Raw genomic sequence first — 25004 nt, 5'->3', positions numbered from 1 at the left:
TAGAGAGATGCATACAGCATACGTAACAATATACCTTTCAAAATGTTTTACTCTCAATTTAATTACTAGTACCGCCTTATAATATGTAAATGTTAAACAAACTATTCTCATTTTTATTTTTGTTAGTAGTATTTAATAATAAAGACGTTTATGAAAACTTACGAACTGTTTAAATCCAAGTATCCAACATAACAATAGAAATAGACGGTTGCAGGGCGATTTAAACTTTAGCTTGCTTACAGCCGTGAAACGGTCGACACGTAATGATCGGCAGACAAGTTACTGATCAATAACGATGGACCGTAATCGTAAAATACATATTATATATTTTTTTTAAATATAAAAGGTTTTATGTTTTTTTTTTTTTCGAGGGCCGTAAACAGTACATAATGTTTTGTTTTTAAGTATAGACCTGGCCCTGTGGTCATAACCGGCCACGACCTACACAACAGTAAGTATCTCCATTTGCCGTTCTATAACCAATATCGAGTCGTGTGCGTAGGTAGAGACCGCGGATACAACGTCGTATTATGTACACGTTGTATAGCTGCGAGTATTCCTCGAGCATGTTATTATAATATTACCTATACCGCGGGCACGATAACGACGACAGTGCAGTATAACATGTGCGTTTATGATAATAATACAATATTGCGTACACTTCGATATAATAATATAATCTGCATACCTACCTATTGTCGAGGAGCCTATCGTTGGGGGAGTAGAAACGTGCACTCGTTGTAAAGTTCCGGCTCCGACATAGCAACATACTTCAAATACGTCCATGCGCTGCAATGTTCGACATTTTAAATGCAATTTTCTAGGGGCATTTGCGGTGTCTGCAGCAGTGCAGCGGTATTTATTTGTAGGTAAATAATAGCCAAACAACCAATATATATATACTATTCTATATGGAGTTCCGGTCGTATTCCGATGCCGGGGTTTCCATTTATTGCGTACTATATATACACTATACTCTTATATTATAATATTATACGTAGAAGTAAATATATTATACAGTATTACGATTTACGACACGGTATGATAATAATAATAATAATAATAATAATAAACGTGCGTTTAGAGAAAACGTTGGTATTATAGATTAAAATCGCATCGAGAAGAAATCATTGAAATCAACGTCAATATAATATTGTATAAACCAATATATAGTACCTTCGTGGCTTCATAATAATATGTATGTAATATGATTATCAACTATCATTATTTATTAGATTGTTTCTACTATAAACTTACATTACTTTTTCAGTTCTTTAGAAAAAAAAACCATTTTTTTTCATTCAATTTTTCAATTTTTTCAGGAAAAAAACCAGTTTTTTCGTCAAAACCATTTTTCTGGAAATTTTAAATGAAACCAATTTTTCTCAATTTTTCCGAAAAAAACGGGAAAAAACCCGGGTTTTTTTCGGAAAACCTTTTTTTTCGGAAATTTTGATCCCTAATTATTTCTGATCACTATAACCGAAAACCTGTTCACAGTACGTGGCGAAAAATGCACTGAAGACGGCTGTTTGTTCCGTTCCTGACATTTTTGATCACTATAAAAGCGGCTGATTCTTATAACCAGTGAACACTATAAGCGGCGACCACTGTATTACTAAAATACTGATTACTTATTAGTAATAAGTAATCAGTATTTTAATGTATTTAGGAATTTTAATAAATAATTATTAAACAAAAATAAATATTGTGTACATCTTTGTAATACTTAGTAGGTATTAAATACTGTTATATTATAATATATAATAATTATAATCAATACAAGAAATAACTAATGTTTTCTTCATTTGTTTTGTTTATTTTAGATTTAGTATTAAGATGAGAAAATAAAAATAAAAAGCGAACCTTTGATCTATAGGCCTGTTGGTAATTTCAGTTTGAGACCACTGATGTGCCCATATTCATGCGGTTACCAACGGACATCTTTTCATTTTTATTATACAGAAGATAATATAAACAATATAAAAAAAATGTTTTAATTAAACAAATGAATTAATAATGATAAATAATTATACAACTACAATATAGTATTCACCCTGTTCATTAACGGTAGGAAATACTCCCTAACTGCAATATTCCACTTTTCGCGTATGACCTTAAAATCTTACGTCGAATTAGCAACGAATACGACTGTCTCCTATGACAAGATGAACTTACCACTCTAGTTAATTGGTTTGAAATTTTGAATCTATTGGTCTTAACTTGAACGTAAATAAATGCCAATCCATGACTTTCGCCAGATCCCGTTCTTGTATTTACCACACCTACTCGATTAACAATATCAATCTAACATCGATCAGTCGTAAAAAAGACTTAGGAGTTCTATTTTCCTCAGACCTATTAGTTTTCACTATCATATCCAATCAATAATTTATAACTTATAAGGCATATAAGACATTAGGATTCGTAAAATGGAAATCGTCCGACATTAAGATTACCTCTCCGCTGAAAGCTCTCTATTTCTCATTATTACGACCCCTGCTTGAATATGGTTCAGTTCTTTAGGATCCTCACACAGCTCCGACTCTGCAACAATTGAACGAGTCCAAGGGCGCTTTCTATCTTATGCTGGAAACGTGTTGAATATTCTCCACCCGATGCATGACTACTCACCAGTTCTATACATGACCTCGGCCTTTTAATGCTAGCCGACAGAAGAGTTGACAGTAACTTGAACTTTCTCCGAAACCTCATTGACGGCTCTGCCAACGCTCCTTTCCTTATCAACTTTCGCATCCCTCCATGTCGGACCCGCTCTACCACCACTTTTCCTACCCCTATGCGAGCCACCAATTATAGTTTGAATCATCTGATTCACCGCATGATGCACCTTACTAATGTTCACTCTAATTTAAACAACTGGTTCCGTTTCACTTCCGCAGATTTGCTATTTCTATGTAAAATGTAACTATTTTTTACTGTACTTTGGGCTACACCCGTATTTGATAAAATAAAATAAAAATAAATATATTATATCAGTTTAATATTTTATAAAAATATATAAAAAAAGTCAAATGATTCTATAACTTTGAGAAGCATTAAAATAAAATTGTTCATGTTTTCCTTCTTATTTTTGTTCTCTATTATCCATTTTATGCTTTTTTTTTCAAACATTACTATAATATTGGTGTATCTATCTATTTATTAGTTTTAATATATATAAATACTCCAAAATTTTTTATATAGCAATAGTCGAAAACACGGTCTGGTCACGACTTGGTAGATACCTACTTATTTTTTTGACATGAATATACCTAATATAGTATGATAATCTTATTTTTCTCTGCAGTTTGTTTTCACTATTAAAAGTACTAATGAGTAAATAATGACCACAAAAATGTTAAGCAAACGACATTATGGGCCTTTTATAAATGTGCAGGGCTCTGGGGACGTGTCCCCCCGGGCCCTTGGTCATTACTCGATCTAGGACTGAGTTCCGCCAATAATTAATCATTTATGAATTAGTTGTTCTGCCTAGAAAATAACCATGCATCTGAAGAGAAGGTGCGTACGATACGCGTCCATGTGAAACGGGCCTAAGTTTTCATAAACGTCTTTATTATTAAATACTACTAACAAAAATAAAAATGAGAATAGTTTGTTTAACATTTACATATTATTATAAGGCGGTACTAGTAATTAAATTGAGAGTAAAACATTTTGAAAGGTATATTGTTACGTATGCTGTATGCATCTCTCTATTATAATATGTTTAATAACCGCACTGTCCACACTGGTGAAAGTTCTGTTAAAACTATGAAAAACCGTATCAAGATCATCTTCATCTCAATGTAATCTGCAAAACCTCTGAACTGTCAACATCAAAATGGTATTTTGTGAAATTACTAAACAATAATGATATAATCCAAAGTTTTGAAAAAAATTATTATGTATAGATTATAAGTATAAAGAAGTTGACTGTTGTGAGTTTCAAAGACGACATTGATTGATTTCATAACAAAAATAAATAAGAATTACTTAATAATTACAATTTAATTTAGTGAAGAATGATATTCATATTAATACATTTTATTCTCTCGGCCCAACTATTGATAAAATTCTATAAATACCACAGTTTTCCGCACAAGTGTAATATTTACAGTCCTGTAAAGAATACTTTTAAAAAGTACTTGAGTAAATACTCAAATACATTTTTTTTAAGTATTTAAGATACTACTCAAATACTTTTCAAATACTTTTGGTTTTTAAAGTGGGTTTCTAACTATCGTAATATAAACACATAGGTAGTAGGTAATCTAATAGTTATCTAATAGTTTTAAAGGGAATTTTGTTATTCAATATTCAATAACTTTTTTTAGAAATCTGGTTTTCACAAACCTATTGGGGCTTCGGCTAACACAGAAATACAGAATATTAAATAAAACTATTATTCTATTATTTTAGTTAACAATAATATTTTTCCAACCAATTATTTCGAATAAAAATAAAATGTTCGATATAAAAAACCAAAGTATTTAATACAAAAAATATTTAAAATACCATTCAAAATACTTCATGCTGAAAGTATTTAAAAAGTTATTCAATACTTAAAAAAGTATTTGAATACTTTTACTCAAATACTTTACAGGACTGAATATTTATTATATATTTAATTAGGCTATTATCTGGTTCAAAAACTTACGGCTCACGAAGTATTTGATCCGGGTCTGCCGGTTATAGAACTTGATTGTTGGCCACGGAATAATCGTATTTGTAATTAAAAGAAAAGGACGAGGAGAGATTTTAATTTGGTTTTTGATTTTCCGATCTGCTGCGCATAAAATGATATTATCTTTCGTCGTCGTGCATGTGTCGTATAACTCATACAACTCGTAATAAGAATCTCTTAAACATATGCAATGTTGTATTTACTTATCATTTCGTGGGCGGTGAATAGGAGTGCGTCGACGACTATATTATAGAAAATAGAGGTATACCTATACCTTATCGTCGTGTAATGATCGATATTTTAATTGACGTCTTCAGTTCAAATTAAAAGTGAAGAAAAAAATAATCTTTGTGATGTCGATGCACAGTGTTACGGCGCGTTATCGTGGTGAGAGGGGTCTCTGTACCAGCGGCAGCGGTGGTACCCATTCTCGTGGTGGTGGCGGGCGGCGCATGCACTGTTGTCGGAATCGTGTCCGATGTGTCGATCGTCGCGTTCCATTATTATTCGACTTAACACATCGCAGACACGACTCGTGTTGGTTTTTTTTTTAATTCTGTTACATTCTGTCTTTTATCATTATTGTTATTATATTTATTCTCGTTTCGAGGCGCATTTTCTCCTCGTCTTATGCGTGTAATATACGCGCATATCACCGCCGCCGCTGTTGCGCCCGTCAATCGGCGCGACCGCATCTCTGTTCGATCAATTCGTTTCGATAATATCATAATAATACCACCGGTGTTAAGACGTCGGTTTTCGCGTGGTTGAGTGCCGCGTGGATACATATATACATAATATTTATAGCAATCGAGACGAACGACTTTTGTGCTTTTAAGAGTTTTGTGTTTCATTTATACCGACCAATGACCAGTGTCACGTGTATATAGTTCGTTACACCTGTACACCAACACCCAGCAACGATCGACGAAGACCACGATGTTTGGACTTACGACTGTATTTCATTAATCATTAATCATTGTACAATATTATCACATGGATATTTTGCGTAGAATGCGCTTGTAATATTGATTTTACTGCTCGAAACCGTCGCCACTGCCAATCAAAACTCTGCTTCCTACGTCACCGGGTAAGTCATCTCATTATATAAAAAACCTTTTTTTTTGTTTTTCAGTCTTTATACAGTATGAATTCAACGAAATAATCGGAATGAAACATTTGTAATCCCAATAAAATTTCAAAGTAATAATTCATTTTGATACATCTTGTTCTTTGTTTCTTCCCGCAAAACCCACTTTGATACACTGGTAATTTACCAAGGTGTATATATTCTGTTTTTTGTGAAGTGTTTTGAATTACAAATATGGTACGAACATCGTACATACTTACCTAATGCTAATTTAAAACCAAGTATGGAACGACACTCAGACTCCCTATTTAGGTATCTACTACAATTTCTCAGTGTAGGTACCTATATAGCTAATGTTAAGCTCATTTTTTTTTTTTTGAATTATTATTAAGTCGAAAATATATCAATTTTATTTGGGGGCCTTTGAATACTAATATAGCTTTCAAAACAAGAGCGAAAATGTTTGATTATTTTTTTATTATATTATTATAAGTAGGTAGGTACAAACAAATTAATATTATACCCATGTCCCATATACTTATATAGATGCTTACACATTACCATCTAAACATAATAATTTTGAAAGTTGAAATACTTATTCAGTATACCTACTGAATAATATCGAATTAATAACTGTTGTTGTTGAAATATTATGTACAGTAAAACTGCAGAAATAAATAGACAGCTTACAAATTATAAGTTTTTGATTTATTTCGAGCAGTAAGATTTTAAAAAAAAGTTTAAATATTTCAATATTAATTATACTATCAAAGACATTGTCACTACGTTGTAGATAAGTATAATAATCATGCATCGTTTTATTAATCATTGGGTATAATATTTAAATGTAGAAATGTTGTTCCGGTTTTATTAATGCTTTAAGCACAATTTTGATCATAATTTATAGGTATTCATAAAGTTATTGTATATATAATTGCTTGGAAAGTAGATGTACGACATTTGCAAGTACATAGAAGATTACAAATCTCAAAAGAAAAACTTTTCAAATTCAAACAATAGTGTTGAACTGACGTAGGAATTAATAAAATGTAATTCTGCGCGTGTAGAAGGTAAAATGAATACAAAGAGCTGAAAGAACGGTTAGCTGCGAATATCGCGGATTCGTGCAAAAAAAAAAAATAAATAAATAATCGTAGATTTCGCGTACAGATAAGCTCGGTTGACCGGAAACGGATATGGCCGAGAACAATACGCAGAGAAAAGTAATAATCGCCTTGAACACCTAAGGTACCTGCAGTAGCTTGCGAGTACAATGTTATGCGCATAGGATATGTAGAGCAGACCGGGCGAATAATAATATTTCGCATGGTGCCTAATAATAAGACATTAAAGAACATGTGCGAAACTTTCGAGCCGATTCGAAGGTTCATATTGCATACGCATTATAATATACTTACGACCATATCAAAATGGTACCTATACACATGATAGGTATATGCACACCGCAACCGAATTCGCAACGTTAATCTGGACGTATGAGAATATAATATATAATATAATATACAAGCACACCGTGTGCCTGCGTATAGGGTATATATACTATAACAAACACGCTTTTTCTCTATCCGGAAAGATTTCTATTACGCGGAACACGTATACTTTTGTTATTAACTTCTCGAGTAAATCATTATTATTATTAAACGTACCTATAACCGAAAACAAATTCTTACCATTTTATTCTTGGCCGACGCCGCTGTCTATTGTGTCCAGTTTCTAACGCGAATTTACTATTATCGGTCGATTTTTAGCGTTCGTGACCGTTTCGTTACCAGCATATTATACACACACGCATTATATATTATGTCCTTGTCTCGTACAGGACGGTTCTATTAATATTTGATCGTGTCGAAAACGAAGATCGCGTCGGAGGATACGCTTAGAACCGAATCTATTTATACATGGTATAGAATGGTATCATACAGACATAGAGTTATTATTTAGCTGCAAAACTCCAGTAAATATAACGCGTAATTTCTCAAACTTATACTAGATATACTCTTCGACTAATAGAATTAGTTTTCTATTTTTCAACGATTGTAACACGGAGAAAAAGGTACGATTTAAAATTAACGTTTTATAGGGTTATAAGTTTGTAACTCAAAAACATTTTTTTAATGCGTAAATTACACGATTAGCCTATATTTTATAAAACATATCTAACCTTTTTGGTTCATTAGATAACAGCAAAGTATATATTATTTATTTCTTACATATAATATAATGTGTATCTTAAATTATACGCATAATAGCTGTATAATCTGACTTTGCCGGCCGCCAGGGTAAAAGTAAACAATTAATATAAAATACAGTACTATATAGGTGTATTGTAGTTGTAGTTGGTTGTACCTCAGTCTGGTCACGGGCAAATCAGCATCGGTGTACCTCGCTTTGCCTATTCAATGGGGATGGGTGATCCGCCTGAAGCGGATTGGATATAAAAGTTACACTTGGTATATACTATATTTTTGAATGTGGATCAAACTACTCTCTAAACTTTCCTTAAATCTAAGAGCAATCTCTGACATTAACGTAAGATTTGGAATTGTAGATTTCAAGTATATTATAAGCTACAAACATACATTTGTATTATAGATTAAACAAATTTCTCTTTTATTTCGGTAACCAATAGCAATCCTATATAAAACAAAAAAAATATTCGATTTTTGTGAGCCGCTACAAAATTCTTATGTGAGCCACTCTATAGCAACCTGGGTTAAAAAATGAAGCTATAAACACTCCCCGAGTCTCAAGGAATATGTGCGAAAAATTTGGTGCTAATTGGTTCAGTAGTTTCGTTGTCTATAAGCCCAGTCCAAATGTACATTCATTTTTATCTGTATAGATCTATATAAATTATATAATTTCATATAAATATAATATAATTAATACTATTTGTATTATTAATCATGTCTAATAACTGATTGTATAGTGAGATCGCTCCGTAGGTATAGGTGGGTATATCGTATATACAATATACATTTAAGTGGTTGAGTTATGGTACCTTGTTTATACGCATAATATGTACGATGTACCTATTATTATATACGTTGTAGCAATTTTCGTTTTTTAGTGGGGTTAAGGCGTTTAACACATGGTATGGACGCATGGTTTTCATATCCAGAGAGAGTATAATCAACTTTTTTAAATCTCACAACTAAACCAAAAATCAAGTGTTCTGTGTTAGTAAAAACGTATTTCAGAATAGAAAAACGTTCACAGCCAAATAGAATTTTCGATACATTATATTAATAAAAATAAGTTAATCATATTTTAATAGTATACAAAAAAATATTATCTAAACAGTATATTATATTCTAGTACGCATATTCTACATAATATAAAATAGTTGGAATTAAAGTACGATTCTTTTATATTATAAAGTATTATTAAACCAAATGTTAATGTATAATATTGTACTAAATAATACAGTGAAACCTCTAAATACCAGACACTTTCGGTTGCTGACATTTTGTCCAATACCTATTAGGAGGTGTCCGCTATACAGAAAGTTCAGTTTGTAGAAAGTAAGATATATATATATAATAGGTTATAATGTTAACTTATAAACGATAAATTTAGTAAAGTTTTACTGTGAGTGAACCATTTGAATGTACAAATAGTTTATCACTTATACACCTTCTAACTAATTAATTTACTAGGTAATAATATGCTGGATTCAGTACCCACCACATGTGACCCTGTCTTAATTTAAAAACTTTTTTAAAAAATATCAATGTGTAGGTGGAAATTAATAGTTACATTTTAAAACATTTAGGTACATCGTAACTTATCTCTATAAACATAGATAATCTCAGATTTTTAAGTAACAAAAACAAAAATAACTATAAATAATATAAATAACAAAAATACTATAAATTATATTAACTTATAATGGTAATAACTTATAGCAACGTTCCAATGTTACAGTATAGACATTATTTTTTTCTAGACAAATTTATATTAGAAACAGAGTTGTTGACGGCTATTGCCATGGTGATACTTCGTTTATAATATAATACTTGGGCTATAGTCATATACAAAATACCTACAGAGTGGTGTTAAAGAAACGCATAAGTTACCTAAAGTGGGATAATAATAAGAATACGACGTATATTATTATAATATTATGTTAGTCGACAGGTTTATCGCGCCGAGAGACTTTAACGACCGGACGCGCTTGCAAAATGACTGACTGAATGTGCAAGGTGATTTAATCGTGTACCATTTCTAATTTGGTTTTGTGTGATGTGCGTACCCTACAGGAAGTGTGTAAAAAAAGGTCGTCTTGTCTAATAAGACAGTAATATGTATAGTATATATACTAGGTACCTATACTGTCCTATTACCTACCTATATTGGTACATTATACAAAATAGCATTTTAGAACGTTTTCTTTCAATATAAATTTTATTTTATTTTTTATTATTTATTTACTGCTATTGCTCAATTTTTTTCCACTGTATTTTCACTCATTATGTTGTTCAGCACAACGGACGTATAATATATGCGGTACGGATCGTGACAATAGATGCGCTCGAGTTGCACGGTTCGCCGCGGATTTATAATAAATCAAACGGAGTTAGAACGCGGCACGCAAATGATACTTGTCATGTCTGCGTGTGGAAACATGGAAATTATTACGATATATTATACAAAATATTACAATATAATATATTATTGGCAAAAATGTGATTTCGATACAGACACACATCGATAGCACTTGTTACACGTATAAATATATATAGGTAATATAAATTATAATACACCCGTGTACATCATGACGTGTGTGTAATGTGTGTAATATGTATGATATATTTACCTATGTAATAAATGTACCTATATAGTACAGCACTGTATAGCTGCACATAGTCGGTACAATATTAGAAAAATATAAACGTTTTCGTTATTATTGGCGAGTGAAGAGTTTGCCGTTGGTTTTGTTTGTTTTTTATTCTTTGAGTAAGCTGAACATACAAAAAATATACTGTAGCCTACTTTTTTTCTGATATTTATATGTTATCCGTTATCGCTTACCGGTATTATTATTAATATACAAATAATAATCATTTGTTTTTTTTACATTCAAAAACAATATTAATCATCTTTGTTCGAGGACTTGGTCCATTAACAATAATAATAGGGTCGTTTCTATACCTAGCTAAGAGTATAATAAAATCCATTTATTACACTTTTCCGTTAAATCACCTGCTAATACAATATTACTTAAATAGTGTGACAATAATAATATAATATATATTCAAAAATCATATTTATAGTTGATTATTTTTATATATGTATATTAAGCCAAGGTTTAGTGTGATAATTATGTAGCTTGTAATATATTATTATGTTTTACGATGATTTATGAGTTTAATAATTGTATGCTTTCTAAATATTTGTTGCAACTAATTTTTATCATTACTATTGTTTGATTTTTGATTTTACTAATTTGAACCTTTATATTTATAAGAGAGAAATTGAGAAAACATACATGTTACCTAATTATTTCAAATTGTCTATAGGCTTTATTTTATATAGATCTACGTAGTATATTTTAGTTATTAGAAATATATGTTAGAAATTGAATTTAAATTATAATAAACAATTTTCTTACTAGTATAATTTTAAAGAATCAAATCCTAACTTTAAAAATCAATAACCATGCTATTTTATCTTAAAAGGTACACTAATTAATATTCTTATTTAAAAACTGTGGTTACTATATAATATACCTTTAGATGTATAATATATAATATGTATTATTTATAATATAATGTTATACCTACACTATTTTATTTCTGTGTTATACATTCCGACTAATTATTTTAATTACTATCGGAATGAATTAAATTAAATTGTAAATTATTAAGTTATTTTCGAATGATGGTAGCTTAAATATTTCTTAATACTAAAACTCAAATATTAAAACCTATAAGTATTGATTTTTTAACGCCTTGCATCATGAACATAATATGTTATATATTATAATACCCGCCATTGATGTAAGTATATATTACGTAATAATTAAAACACAATATCATGCAATATACATGCGCTGCATCATTTTATTATATTATATTATTATACCACCATATTGAGTTGGTCATTTGATTTTTTGATTAAATTTGTGTAGTTATGTATTAGGTATTATAAGCTATTACGCGATCCACAATAATACAATAATAATGAAACAGTCTTCAAAGTTGTTTCTGGAAAAATAATAGTATTTTCACTTTTCCTAATTTCAATCTTTATATATGACTATAAATATAAAATTTCAATCACTTATATATTATCTACGTTTCCGGGTTTTTCATTCAATTGAAATTTTCATAAGTCCCATTTACCATGAATAACTAATGTTTATTCATATACATTGTCAGTACATATTTTAAAAATAACTTAAATTACCAATTACAAATTAAGTAATATAAAAATGTCCTGTTGTGAATCACCACGGCAGTAAAATATTTGTAGACATTTATATTATATTTGATAAGATAATCTTTAAAAATATCAAAATGTTCTATCATTATAACAATTACTGCATTGACTTCGTTGGACAACTTTAGCATCGGTTTTAGCTATTTAACTGTTTTAATATCAAAATATTTTGTAGCGGTTAAACTAACACAGTTGAACTCTTTCGACGTCGCATAATTCGCATTATATTTATGGCAAACTACGTTTAAAGGCTGCAGACTGCAGTACCTACCTATATTAATTCTTCTAATTTAATTTTTTTTTTTTATTTGCGAACTTACCACGTCAAAATATTACAAATTAAAATTATAGTAATATAATAAATTAATAACACATAAATATACTGTTGTACCTATACCTAAAAATTACAAATTATGTTTTAAAAATTAAAATATACAAGTACAAAAATAAAATAAATGTATAAAGTATTATAAAATATATAAATAAATGCATATGTATATTTACATTTAAAATTAAAAATTGTAAGCAAGTATTCATAGATTCATATTTTTCAGTTGGCTTCAGGTGTTTTATTCAACTCATATTAAAATTATTTGTGTATTAGGTCAACCATAACTTCCATCGATAAATTATATAATATAACAATAAGGTCAACCCTAACCAATAACCGTGTTATACTTCCATAAGTTATCCACTAATCAGTAATCAGTGACTTCCAACAAATAGCATGATATAATTATGATGCACGGCCTTAAATCTTAATGAGCTGTGATATAATTGCAGACATTTTTACAGTAATAATTTTATCGATATATTTTCATGTGACCGTGTGACACAAATAATTAAAATATTTGATCAAAAAAATTACGTCCTAAGTCGGTTGTTGGATATTACGAACGGACTAACAGGTGACAAACGCATAATACAAATCTTTATAGAAACCTACACGTTTCTAAACGTTCTTCCTTTGTATAATAATTACAAAACGTCTACACTTGGTTACTTAGAAGTTAGATTTGATCTATACGTCAATTTTATTTTTAACAGAAGCAATAATAATATTGTAACATCAAAATGTAGTAGGTACCTATACAAGATATTCCTCTATGTTCGTCACTTTTTTTCTCCAAATAATTGTTTAAATAATTATTAATGTGTTCATTGAAGCGCGTATAATAATATACTGTACACCGTACACGGACTGTAATGGCGAATATCATCGTAGCTTATCAAATTAATAATTGTACACAAATTGATGTGTTCAAGTTGTTATGCGGGAGGCGTCAATATGCCATTTAACTATTCTATTCTTATATAAATATTGGGAATTATGTTTTAATTGTGTTCGCTTTATGAGAGAGAAAACATGTGTATTATAGTCCCAAACATTTTTTTCAAGCAAATAATACTTTCACATTAAAGTATAATGGTTCGAATCTTTATCGATATGATGCGTATAATATTAATATACCTATACTATTTACTATTTATGTGACCATCTAGGACCTAGGTAGTACATTTTTTTTAAAAATGAATTAAAATTAAAATTCTCCCTTTTTTTAAAATTAAATTTAAAGCAAAAATTACTTATTATTTATCATATTATTTAATACGGTGTTGATGACGATTAATTACATAATTAAGTCGTATTATAATTTATAATAATGTATTAATAAAATATTCAAAAAAAATTATTTTAATATTTTATTTTATGTTCATTAAATATGTAACAGATTGTGCAACATATCAACCAAATTCAATAGAACAATAATTGTATTACCTAACAAGTTTTTGTTACTAATAGAAACTGTATCTTATAATACAGTAAAAAAAAAAAAATCAAAAGTATAGTATGAGATACTGTTCATGTTTTTTTTGTTTATTATATAAAAAAAATGTATTTGTGACTTGTGTGTATAATATTTCGAAGGAATGATTTCTCTATAATTAGTATAGGTGCATGTAACTACTTAGAATATTATTTGAAGAATATTTTGTAATTTCATTGGTCACTTCGGAAAAAACTCAATTTCAACATAATAATAACGTCGAAGAAGTGCACACGTTTATATTAATGGGATAATTTTTTTCGAAAAAAATGTTTCGCAAAATCAGTGCCGTGGGAAAGTTGAACAGATATTCAAAAAGTAATTTGATATACTCGCGTTTAATATAATATAATGTAATATACTAATATATATACATGTATATCAAAACACAATTTTGCACTCGTGTCTGAAACTATCCTTTTTGTTTAGTCGTCGTTAATGAGAATAACACTTTCCAACGGCATTGACCGGGTATAATTTTGTTTGAACAATTCGTTACCGGAAAAGCGATATCAATAAGAAAACAATTGTGAAATGGAGTGATTTAATTATCGGAACGAGTTTCGCGTTCAATCGTACACGTCTATTTGTATATAATAATATTAAGTATATAACACGGCCGAACTGGACCTACTGAGAGCAATGGTGAAGTGTGTGTATTTTTCATACATAGCGTTATACTATTATAGCACTGTACTATAACAATGTGTTGACCAAAAGGCATGGGGGTTACATTTGACAATTAATATAAAACAATATATTGTGTTTTCGTATGAATTACGATCGTGCTGATCTACATTCGGTGAAATTTGGTGCCACTGGCGGGAAATCACGGGGGCTCGTGTCCGAAGTGTCTAAGACTTGAACTACCAAATTCTAAGACTTCGCCGCGCCGAGACGGTGGCGTAACGAATGTACCTATTATAAGTTAGTACCGGCGGCGCATTTAAGCATTAAATATGCCTCGGGGCAACATTTTAATGCCCCCCCCCCTCTATGATAAATTGATATTACATTTCTATAATTACTAACTGATCCTAATTTAATAATACATGCAATATTAAGTATATACTGTAGAAAGTAATCAATAATATGCAATTAAAATAAGTTTAATTTTTAAAACTATTTAATACCATGCTATTCAGTACATGCTATATAGAAAGTATAGAACCATTAAAAGTTATGTTCAAAAATGATTTAAACTTCAACATTAAGGGTGGTTTTTTGGAAGAAAATTGCATCTAGTTGGTATTTTATTTTAGAGAGGAGGGGGAAAAAACTAGAACATTCGTAGTACTTATAATACTATATTTATCAAAATAATCGGAAAATTTTTATTAGAATTATTCTAGACGTTATATATACGTAATTTGTATGGTTCTTTTTTAGCCATTTATAGACATTTTAAGTTTGTCGCGCCATAGACTCGTATTAAAACTGGTTTAAATACTTATTTCCGCCAAATAGATTAAAAAAAATTCTAAAAATATTAATGGACGACAGTATTCTTTAGTTTTTTCATGCAAAAAAAATTACATTAACTATACTACTTGATTTATATTTTGTAACTGTGTGATGGAGCGCGGGGGGTTAATAAATAAGTTGTCTCACCAAAATAATGGTTGGTATATAACCACTTCTGATATGTATTGATCACTAAGTAGATATTTAACTGTCCTGCCTCTAAAATTTGGCAACTCCGATTCGGACTCCGGAGCATTCATTACAGTCATCACTCATGAGCGCTACTGATAATTGTTTTTAAGTAGGTAAAATATTATTTTTTAATCCTCATTTGCGTGCCAGTGTATATAATGTTGTAGACATAATATACATTATATTATGTAACCCTGTGCATCACTTTGCCAGAAGGTAGGGCGAGGCCTTTGCCCTGGCTATAGGTTTTTATGGGTTGATCAAATTATTGGTGCAAACCAATTTTAATACGGCTGGAATGGCTTTTTTTCATATAAAATATTTGTTAATTTAGTGGTGTACATTTTTTGAATTTTTGAATTTTTTTTTTTCGGAAACCTATGTATTTCAACCAGTTAAGAACGACGATGCAAAAATTAATTGCCTGAAATCATTAGTTTTATGGTATAGCACTATAGCCCACGAAGTCCACGATTTTCGGTGTTTTACCCACACGCACAACGCTTATAATTTAACGCGCTTAATTATGGGGCAACAATAATTCTGACACCCAACCATGGTGGTTTTACATAACAACTTGAGGGATGTTTTTAATTTTAATTGTTCGAGCGAGTGACCACGCCTGGTCTGTATGAAAATACCAAAAATTTAAATTAGTTATTACTTTAAAATAAGTCTGACAGCCAAATTCAGAATTCCCCATCGTTTTCAGCATACTTAGCTACATAGGTACGTTAAAACAAAAATAATTGAAAAATAAGGTTGTTTAGTAAAACATAAAAGTTCCAAACTCGCAGGAAAATATTGCGTTTTACAAATGCGTAAAACCTAACCTTCCCCCCCCTTTCCCATGAGCACACCCATGGCACTACTGCTATTACTACTAATAAACCTGGAAAAAAGCTATCAAAATAATAAATTCAGGGTGGAGACGTAAAAGAAATTTTATATAATAACTTTGAATGGCAAGTCCAGTTTAATATAATTTATTGATTCAATAAACAATGCTGTATGAGGGGAAGTAATGCGAAAACGGTCCCTTTATGTGGTGATTCAAAAACGGAGAAAAAGAGGGGCAAATTTTAAGATGTTTTATGTATTCTATAGTCTATATCTATATGTATAAGTACCTAATTTTATATCTTCAGAAAGCTTAAGTTTTTTCACCTCGTAAAATCGGTTCAGCTGATGCATAATATATAGTACAAGTGTTTTATGCAACTATTTTTCAAACAACTTAATTACTTGCAAATAATATGAAGAAATGAAGAACACATTATGTAAAAGAAAATATCCCAATAAAAGCAATCGCTTACAACTGCATCTGTGCATTTATAATTGTTAAAATGCATCACTGGTGATGTGTATTTATAAATCACGTTTTATTTTATGCAAAACTCGTTCACAGACGTCGTGATAAAGTTGCACTGGAAAAGCAGAGGTAAACTAATGGTGGTATACAAGGTCGCGTGTGCGATGATTATGCACGCAATCATCGCAATCGCTGTGTGTACCTAAACTATATATTTGTTTCTATTTTATTTCTATTTCTTTTTTTTTATTTCCTTTAATTGCCAGTGGTTTTTACGCATTTTGTTTTACTATTCAGTTCCGGTACGATTTGGGTTGGACGCAATTTTATATATATATACAATATATATGTTATATCGTTGTTATTTCCGCGATGAACTACTTGTGCGAAGCTGTATTAATTAGTCCGACGCCGCCGCAACGACGTGTTGGGCGCACATCTTCGAGTGACATTCGTTACCATCACGCGGAGTAATTCGGTCGAGACGCACGCAAATTACGTGTACCTACCTTATTATAATATGTATATAACACAACAAGTGTATCGTAGTTACTATTATTGTTGTAAGCGACACGTGTCGCATAGCGCTCTAGCCTCAAACACAGTTTTAATAATGAAAATATTATTATAAATTATAACAAATAATAATAATACATACCAATTTTTGGAATATTATTATGTTGTTCCGACGAAATGCAGCGCATTGCACAAGTGGGCAAATACACGAGAATTTTTTTTCGCTAGAGTCTCGACAACCTGTTTGTTTCCTAGTGGAATTAATCGATTTTGAACCGAAAATAACCGATTGGTATAATATAAAACGCCGAATTTAATACATGCATATTATATCAATGTATTTTTGTTTCAAAAATATAATTTTACCTACTCTGATTACGCACAATTAAACAGTCGAAAGCGAGATCGAGATTGTATATTTGAATATAATAATATAATGTTGTACCTATTATTAATTATGTATTTTTTTTCGATTTCCGCTAAACCAATATAATACATTTTATATATAAATTAGAATAAGAAACGTGCGTGAAGTTGACCCCTACACAATTGAAATGACCGAATTATTTCAGTATTCATTTTTTAACATCGTTAAAAAACAATTGGTAAATATTAATTTTGGTTCTGTGGGCTGTGGCCTGTGCGTAACATTGGTTGTATTATATGGGATAGGGTTGGTGAACTGGGTACTGTGGACAGCGGCAGTTGACTTACAAAGGGACTCAGCAACAGACATAATTAATAATGATTTATTGATTTTCACCAGAAAATTACATAACTAAAAACATTTTATTTTAATACTCAAGTCTATGTCTATAAAAAAATTAATTTATATATTTGTTGTAGATTAGTTCATATTGCTATTTTATGCTGATACTTATGCTATAAATTCATATGGATAATAAATTAATAAAATATGTATAAAACTATAAATGTATAATAATATCAAAAAAAAAAATAACATTTAAAAAATAATTACTCTGTACTACCTATACTACTTATTAATTATTATTATATTTTATAAATTACTGTTTAATATTAACATAAATATTATGTTTTTGGGCTGGATCCACGTTTTTGTTTTTCTGCCTAATTAAATGTAACACTAAAACAAAAATTACCGTAAACACGTGCAGTTTTCACTGGTTTGTTTATATTAGCATTTTCTATACACGATAAGATTTTCAAAATATTTTGATTTGTTTTGAGCAGTTCACATTTTAAGCAGACATCTTCAGTTTCCAATTTTTTTAGTTTTTTTTCTATGAATGTCGACAAAATCGTATTTGTTGGGTAAAAAAGTTTGAACATTTTATTCAAGGCTCTTAATATATTATTACAATGACATTTGAAAAATATTAAAAATCCATAGTCACAATTATTTTTTATAAGCATTTAAAGTTCAAATGTTAACAAAACGCGTAAAAATCACGAAAATGTGCAAATTATTTTGAGTTAGAAATTCATAAAAATTTTTCTTCAAAAAAATTTATAAAATGTTCAACTCTTATAGCTAAGGATTGAAAATTTAAAACAATGTTCCACATAAATAGGTTATATTATATAAAATACTTTATTCACAATAATATTTTCAAGTATCAAAGGTTGTCTGACCATCTTCACTCAGAATCGTTTTTCTTATACAGCATTGAAATCAAATCAGCATTGAATTCAAATCTAACACCATCCATTGCAGTAATCCACTTGTAACCTACTGTACAGCAGAGCGACACATACTTGTCCACCTTTTTAAAAATATATTTTTAATAATTTTAGTATTACTAACCAACAATAGTGCAGTCCCTAAAATATTCAATTGTTCATACTACACACATAGTCCCAAATCGGTCAAATCTAAATTATTTCTAGATTAACACTTAAAACACTATTATACTATAATATACCACCGTTCACTACTAAGCTGATAATAATAAAAATAGCTATTAATAACTATAATAAGATTTTAAGACGTAACAACACACAATATTGTTTACTGTGTGTCTGTGTAGAATGTATAGATAATAATTAAAATATGGTTTGGAAAAAACCATTAAAATATAAAAAAAAATGTAAAGATATAAAATTATACATAATATTATTATAAAGGATTATTAGAATAACACACTTTTAAAATTCGTACTACACACTGCACTTTTCGTACTATACAAAGTGTGTCGTAGTACACACAATTTTAGGGACTGCAATAGTGAATCTTGATTTGTGATAATGATAAATTATATTTTTGATGGAAATACGTATCATTGTGTATCGACTACAGATTTAATACAGATTATTAATTTTCACTATACACAATGGACATTATATGTGTATAGTTTTTAAAATAGATACTCCAAAGGCTAAAGACCCAATTGATACAATCATATTTATCGGCATTCAGAGTTGATAACACTAACATATTTTTTTCTCTTATGGTCCAATCAAATATGCAGTAGGCATTGCAGGGGCGTCATTTTAGGGGGGGGGGGGTACAGGGTGTACATTTACATCAACTTTTTTTTAAAACGTCTTCTTTGACCTGCCAACAATACATATAAGCGCCGATGAGTGTTTTATATTAAATATATATTTTATATTTTTTTAGTATTGAAAAAAAAAATATATTGTTCTAATGTTTAATTCCCAAGAATGTTTGATGTCGTTTTGTGGTCCCACAATATTATATTTGATAAAATTATTACACAAACATTGTGATGAAGAGTACCCATACAATAAATTCCTGGTTTTATTAAGCTATATTTTATTTAGCTATTATTTTATTTAGCTATATTATATATTTTGAGTATGTAGGGAGAAAAAATAATGTGTATATTTTATTGTAAAGGTGTTTTATACCCATATTTACCAAGTGTAAATACCACTGTACACTGGTATCCAGAATATAAATTAAATACCTACATTAAAAGTACCTACACATAGTTCGTCAAAAATAGTACCAATATTGTGATATTTTCATACTAATATATTATATAAGTGACATATTAAATAAATTATATAAATTATAATATACAGTTTTTGTCCCCACTTGAACCCCCCCCCCCCCCCCAAAAAAAAAAAAAAGAAAGTTTTCTATGTGGCCTGGTAATGACTTGAATGGCCTGCAAACATTTTGGCACCAACAAAAAAAAAGTTGAAATGACACCCCTGAGGCACTGGCGTACTGCACTACTAGTACTAAACTATAAATCAACAGTTCATATTATTTTATAATTTAAATTAAAATAATATTTTTTCCTTTGAAGTTTTTTAGAATGAAGAGTGGGGCTTCCACCTGAAATCACCGGACTCCACTCTCAACGGAATCCACGATACGCAGAAACCTCCGTCAATCGTACGGTACTAGAAATATAATATATTAATTTATAGTTGGTACTTAATTCATGTTGTTTCTATAGCCAAATATAATAATAGGATCATTAAAATTACATAATATGGGAAATTGTAAAAATAATTTTGTTTTTTCATGACAATCTGTTCAAAAATAATACAACTCATTATAATTATGTTAATAATTCTACAAAATCTAGAATTTTGAATTCATCATAATTAATAAATGTACAGTTTAAAAATGATTAGGTTTACTGATTTTTAAAACTGTTATTTTAATTTACTGTTAAGATTTTTAAACTTTACCTTTCGGATGCCTCAATATACATATTATTATTATTCAATTTTAATCACAAGAATAATTTAAATTTTGAACAATATGACTATAATATTACGAGAATAGAGATTATTTTAATGATTATGAAATATAATTATAATTAATGCTGATATGAGGTATTGAAGTATCTATGTGTAATTAAATTTGAAATTACTTATTACAAAATATTCTTTAACTATTAAGTTAACCACGAATAAGATTAATACCTAGGTATAAATATATACCATGATATTATATGTAATTTATTTGTTTTATATTATACAAAATTTTAAAGTTCCATTTATTTTCAAAGTAACTGTTCTATTTTTATTATATTTCAACGGTTGATATGAAATATTTGTTGAAAGGTACAACTCATATTATTATCAATAATTATTATCTAAAATCTACTGTATTATAATAGGTACCTAGTTATTGTAAAATATTTAAGGGTATATCGTATATGAAGGTACAGGGAAAAAACCAAAAAAGTCACTTTTTTTCATTTCGAAAAAAACGTATTTTTAATTTCTAAACTATACCTATGCCTGTAAAGCTGTTACCACTGTACGCCAAACTTCCGGCGGTCATAACTATCGACTAGTATGCTTTTTTCCCTGGTTCAACCGCTTAAAAGATAGAATACCTCAATACAAATAGTTTGATACCGAGATCGCCATTTTGGAAAAAAGTGACTTTTCTAGTTTTTCCCTGTACTCAACCTTACATATTTCGTATTTTGTATCTTGAGTATTCAGTGGTATGACGTTTACTAGTGAAAATTGGTTCGTATACTTTACTATTTTAGTATTGAAACTCGAGTAGAGACTGTTGACCTTGAATTGAACGCTACGACCAACCGGTAAATTTGTATTCATACGTAATATTGGATTATGGTGAACTGATTGTGAATTACCAGTATTTTATATGACAGAAATACGAATGCAATTTATATTATTTTGTCGTTACCGTGTCATAATTTTTTAATTTTCGTTCTATTACTGTTCATTATATATTATGTTTCTGTGATTTCAGTGAAAATTTGAAAAATCCCTGAAACCCATAAACGTGTGAGTAATGAGTATGTTACTTTGGCATTAACTCTCGTCCCGTCAGTATAGGTAACTACCAATTATTGGAATCTGCCGGCCATCGCCGATTGGCGTGCAACTTCAGGATTGTTAAACTTTTGCTGTCACGGTTATGTATCCGGCATTCAGTTCGAATAGAGATCGTAATTTGCCAGTCAAGTTATCGATTGCGTTTTTTTTCTCAAAATGTCACGTAAAAGACGTTCGACCTCCTTAAAAAAAATTGGGCGACTAACTGCTACTACAACGCCAGCTCCTGAAACGCTGTGGCATTGAAAAAGAAAGAATATAATTTTTCAAGAAATTACTATGATATATAACTATTAAAGTGTATTAAATATATAAGTATTATTATTATTATTTCTGTAAATGTGTGTTTGTGTACGAGTGTGAATGTGCAGCGTCGTAGCTGTGTGAGTGTGTTAGGTACGCTAAAAACGATGTCCGTGCGAGTTTAATTTTACGAAACCACGACGGATAGGACGGTATTCAATTAATATTGTTATAGCAAGTGGACAAACCCCGCGGCAGCGTGTATAGAGGAGGTGTACGATGACGATGACGATAATGATAATGATGATGATAGAGACAGTGTTCATTAACTCGGTCGACGTTAGTAATTAGATCCGAAACGACCGACTTGTTGTTGTATAGCTAGGTACCTACCTATTGTCGTAACGTGGACACGGCTCCGATGCCCCAGCCCACGCCACCATAGTATAAGTAATCAAAGTGAAATCTCCCACATGATGACAGTTTGCTATCTTTATTCATCGACGGTATGCGGTGGCGTTAACAGAGATCCGTTCCATTGTGCGCGTCCAGCGTTTAATTTCGATTCCCCTTAACAATCGCGCACTCGCAATACTATGTTTACTAACTAAGCTAAATTATTTACCTCAGCTATCATAATATATACTATAAATACAATAAATATGATATAATATACCAAGAAAGTGATTTTTCATCAGGCTCACCACATTTTGATAGTTCAATTACGAATTTATTCGATTTAAGCAGATTGTTAAGAGCATTTGTTATATTGAAGTCAATATTTGAACAAGTAATTTCTGTCGTTTCTGAGTTAACTTTCCTTATGAACTCACTGCAATGGAGCATTATTCATTGGATGTATTCTTTCCCAAAGTTAGAATTCGATCCAAATTTATAGTCAAATTATTTTTTAAGACTATTTTTATCGATTTTAATTTATTGTCACTATTAACTTTTAGCTATAATATATAATAGATACATGTTAAATATATAAGTGGATAATTATAATTTTATAAAACACTTTATCATACACAACTCAATAATACGGATTTTTGCAGTTAGGTATGTGAGTCGTATATATTTAATAGGTTTATTAACGTTTAGAATAAGACATGAAGTCGATGTCATTCAGTAATATGTGTAACTCAAATAAGTCAAATACTAATTTTTTTTTGTTAAAAACGTAAAATTCAAAAACCAGTACTTATTATCAGTAATTGTGATGAATTATTATGAATTATGATTCAATAAACTAATGGATCTTCGCAGAAAAAAATTTCTCGGATCCGTATATGAAATTGATTGTACCCTTTGGCCCGATATTATTATAACGAAAATAATTGTAGAAAAGGGGCCAATATAGGCAATTTTATAACGAGCCCGCAAATGCTGTGCTGAGAAAATCCATTTGTCTAAGTATCAAATTAATCAAATCGTTATTTTTAATTTGTATAGGGTAATTTGTTATTGAAATCTCGAAACCTTCACACTTAAATTTTATGATGACCTGCAAGCTGCAAATCTGATAGTAATAGTAAAACTGTGATGATATTTTTTTCCTCATAATATTCTTATAAAGTATTTCGTGAAGACCTTTTCTCTATTGTAGTATAAGATATGTTACTATTGCCACAAGTTTTGTTCGATAATAAATATTGAAATATACAACACGTGAATAAAAGAATAGGTACAAACAAATATATTCTAACCTATAAATATAACGGCTTCACGACTATACACAATTATACGGAGCACTGAACACGCGACATAATTTAAATACCGAGATTCGTTTTTACCGTAAAGCTCATATCAGTTTATCACCAAATGAAAATTGAAACGCAATTAATACTATGCAATAAAAATTAAAACTAGTTAATAACATACTTCATGCTAATATACTATTGAAAAAACTTTCATTATTTATTTCAGGGGCCTCGCTATGGTCACTATTTAAGGGGAAACATTTAGGCAATTTCTAATCTTGTCATAGACACCCGGGATCTATGTATTAGTTGTAAATGATTATTAGTGTGAGTGAAATTAAATGCAAATATCCTCTCTCGTACGCGCATGCACATGTCAATAACTCGATAACCATATCAATTTCACTTCATGAATTTCACAAAAACATACATTTGTTTTGACAAAGTTAAAGTTATTTAACGTTGTCTGATTTTCATTCTGAAAAAATATCCGAATTAAGCAGAAAAACGTCTGTAGATCGTATGAAACATTATCCGTTTTTAATTTTAATTTAAAAAAAGTCGATACTTTCAAGTTTTCAATTACAGTTAACAATAATATAAAATTAAGTTTTTACAAAGTGCTTCGTAGGATCTTTAGACAATTTTCTGCTGAGTTCAAATCTTATTTCAGAATCAAAATCGGACAACGTTAACTAACTTAAATTTTGTCAATCCT

At 29.8% G+C, this 25004-nt stretch overlaps 1 protein-coding gene across 2 annotated transcripts in view; it reads left to right on the top strand.

Moving 5' to 3' along the window:
* The first annotated feature begins 5264 nt into the window (after window positions 1-5264).
* Window positions 5265-25004, top strand: part of LOC100163617 (location of vulva defective 1) — a 56116-nt gene continuing 36376 nt past the window's right edge. The window contains exons 1-2 of one of the 2 annotated variants that reach the window (XM_029486987.1): window positions 5265-5780; window positions 20819-20912. The gene's annotated coding sequence lies outside the window, so the exon portion shown is untranslated. The remainder of the gene's footprint in view (window positions 5781-20818; window positions 20913-25004) is intronic. The other variant, XM_016805946.2, reaches the window with a different exon arrangement.

Source organism: Acyrthosiphon pisum, chromosome A1 (assembly GCF_005508785.2).
Source record: "Acyrthosiphon pisum isolate AL4f chromosome A1, pea_aphid_22Mar2018_4r6ur, whole genome shotgun sequence".
Classification (NCBI taxonomy): Eukaryota; Metazoa; Arthropoda; class Insecta; order Hemiptera; family Aphididae; genus Acyrthosiphon; species Acyrthosiphon pisum.
Note: the sequence above shows the minus strand (reverse complement) of the source record. Positions and strands in the feature narration are given on the sequence as shown.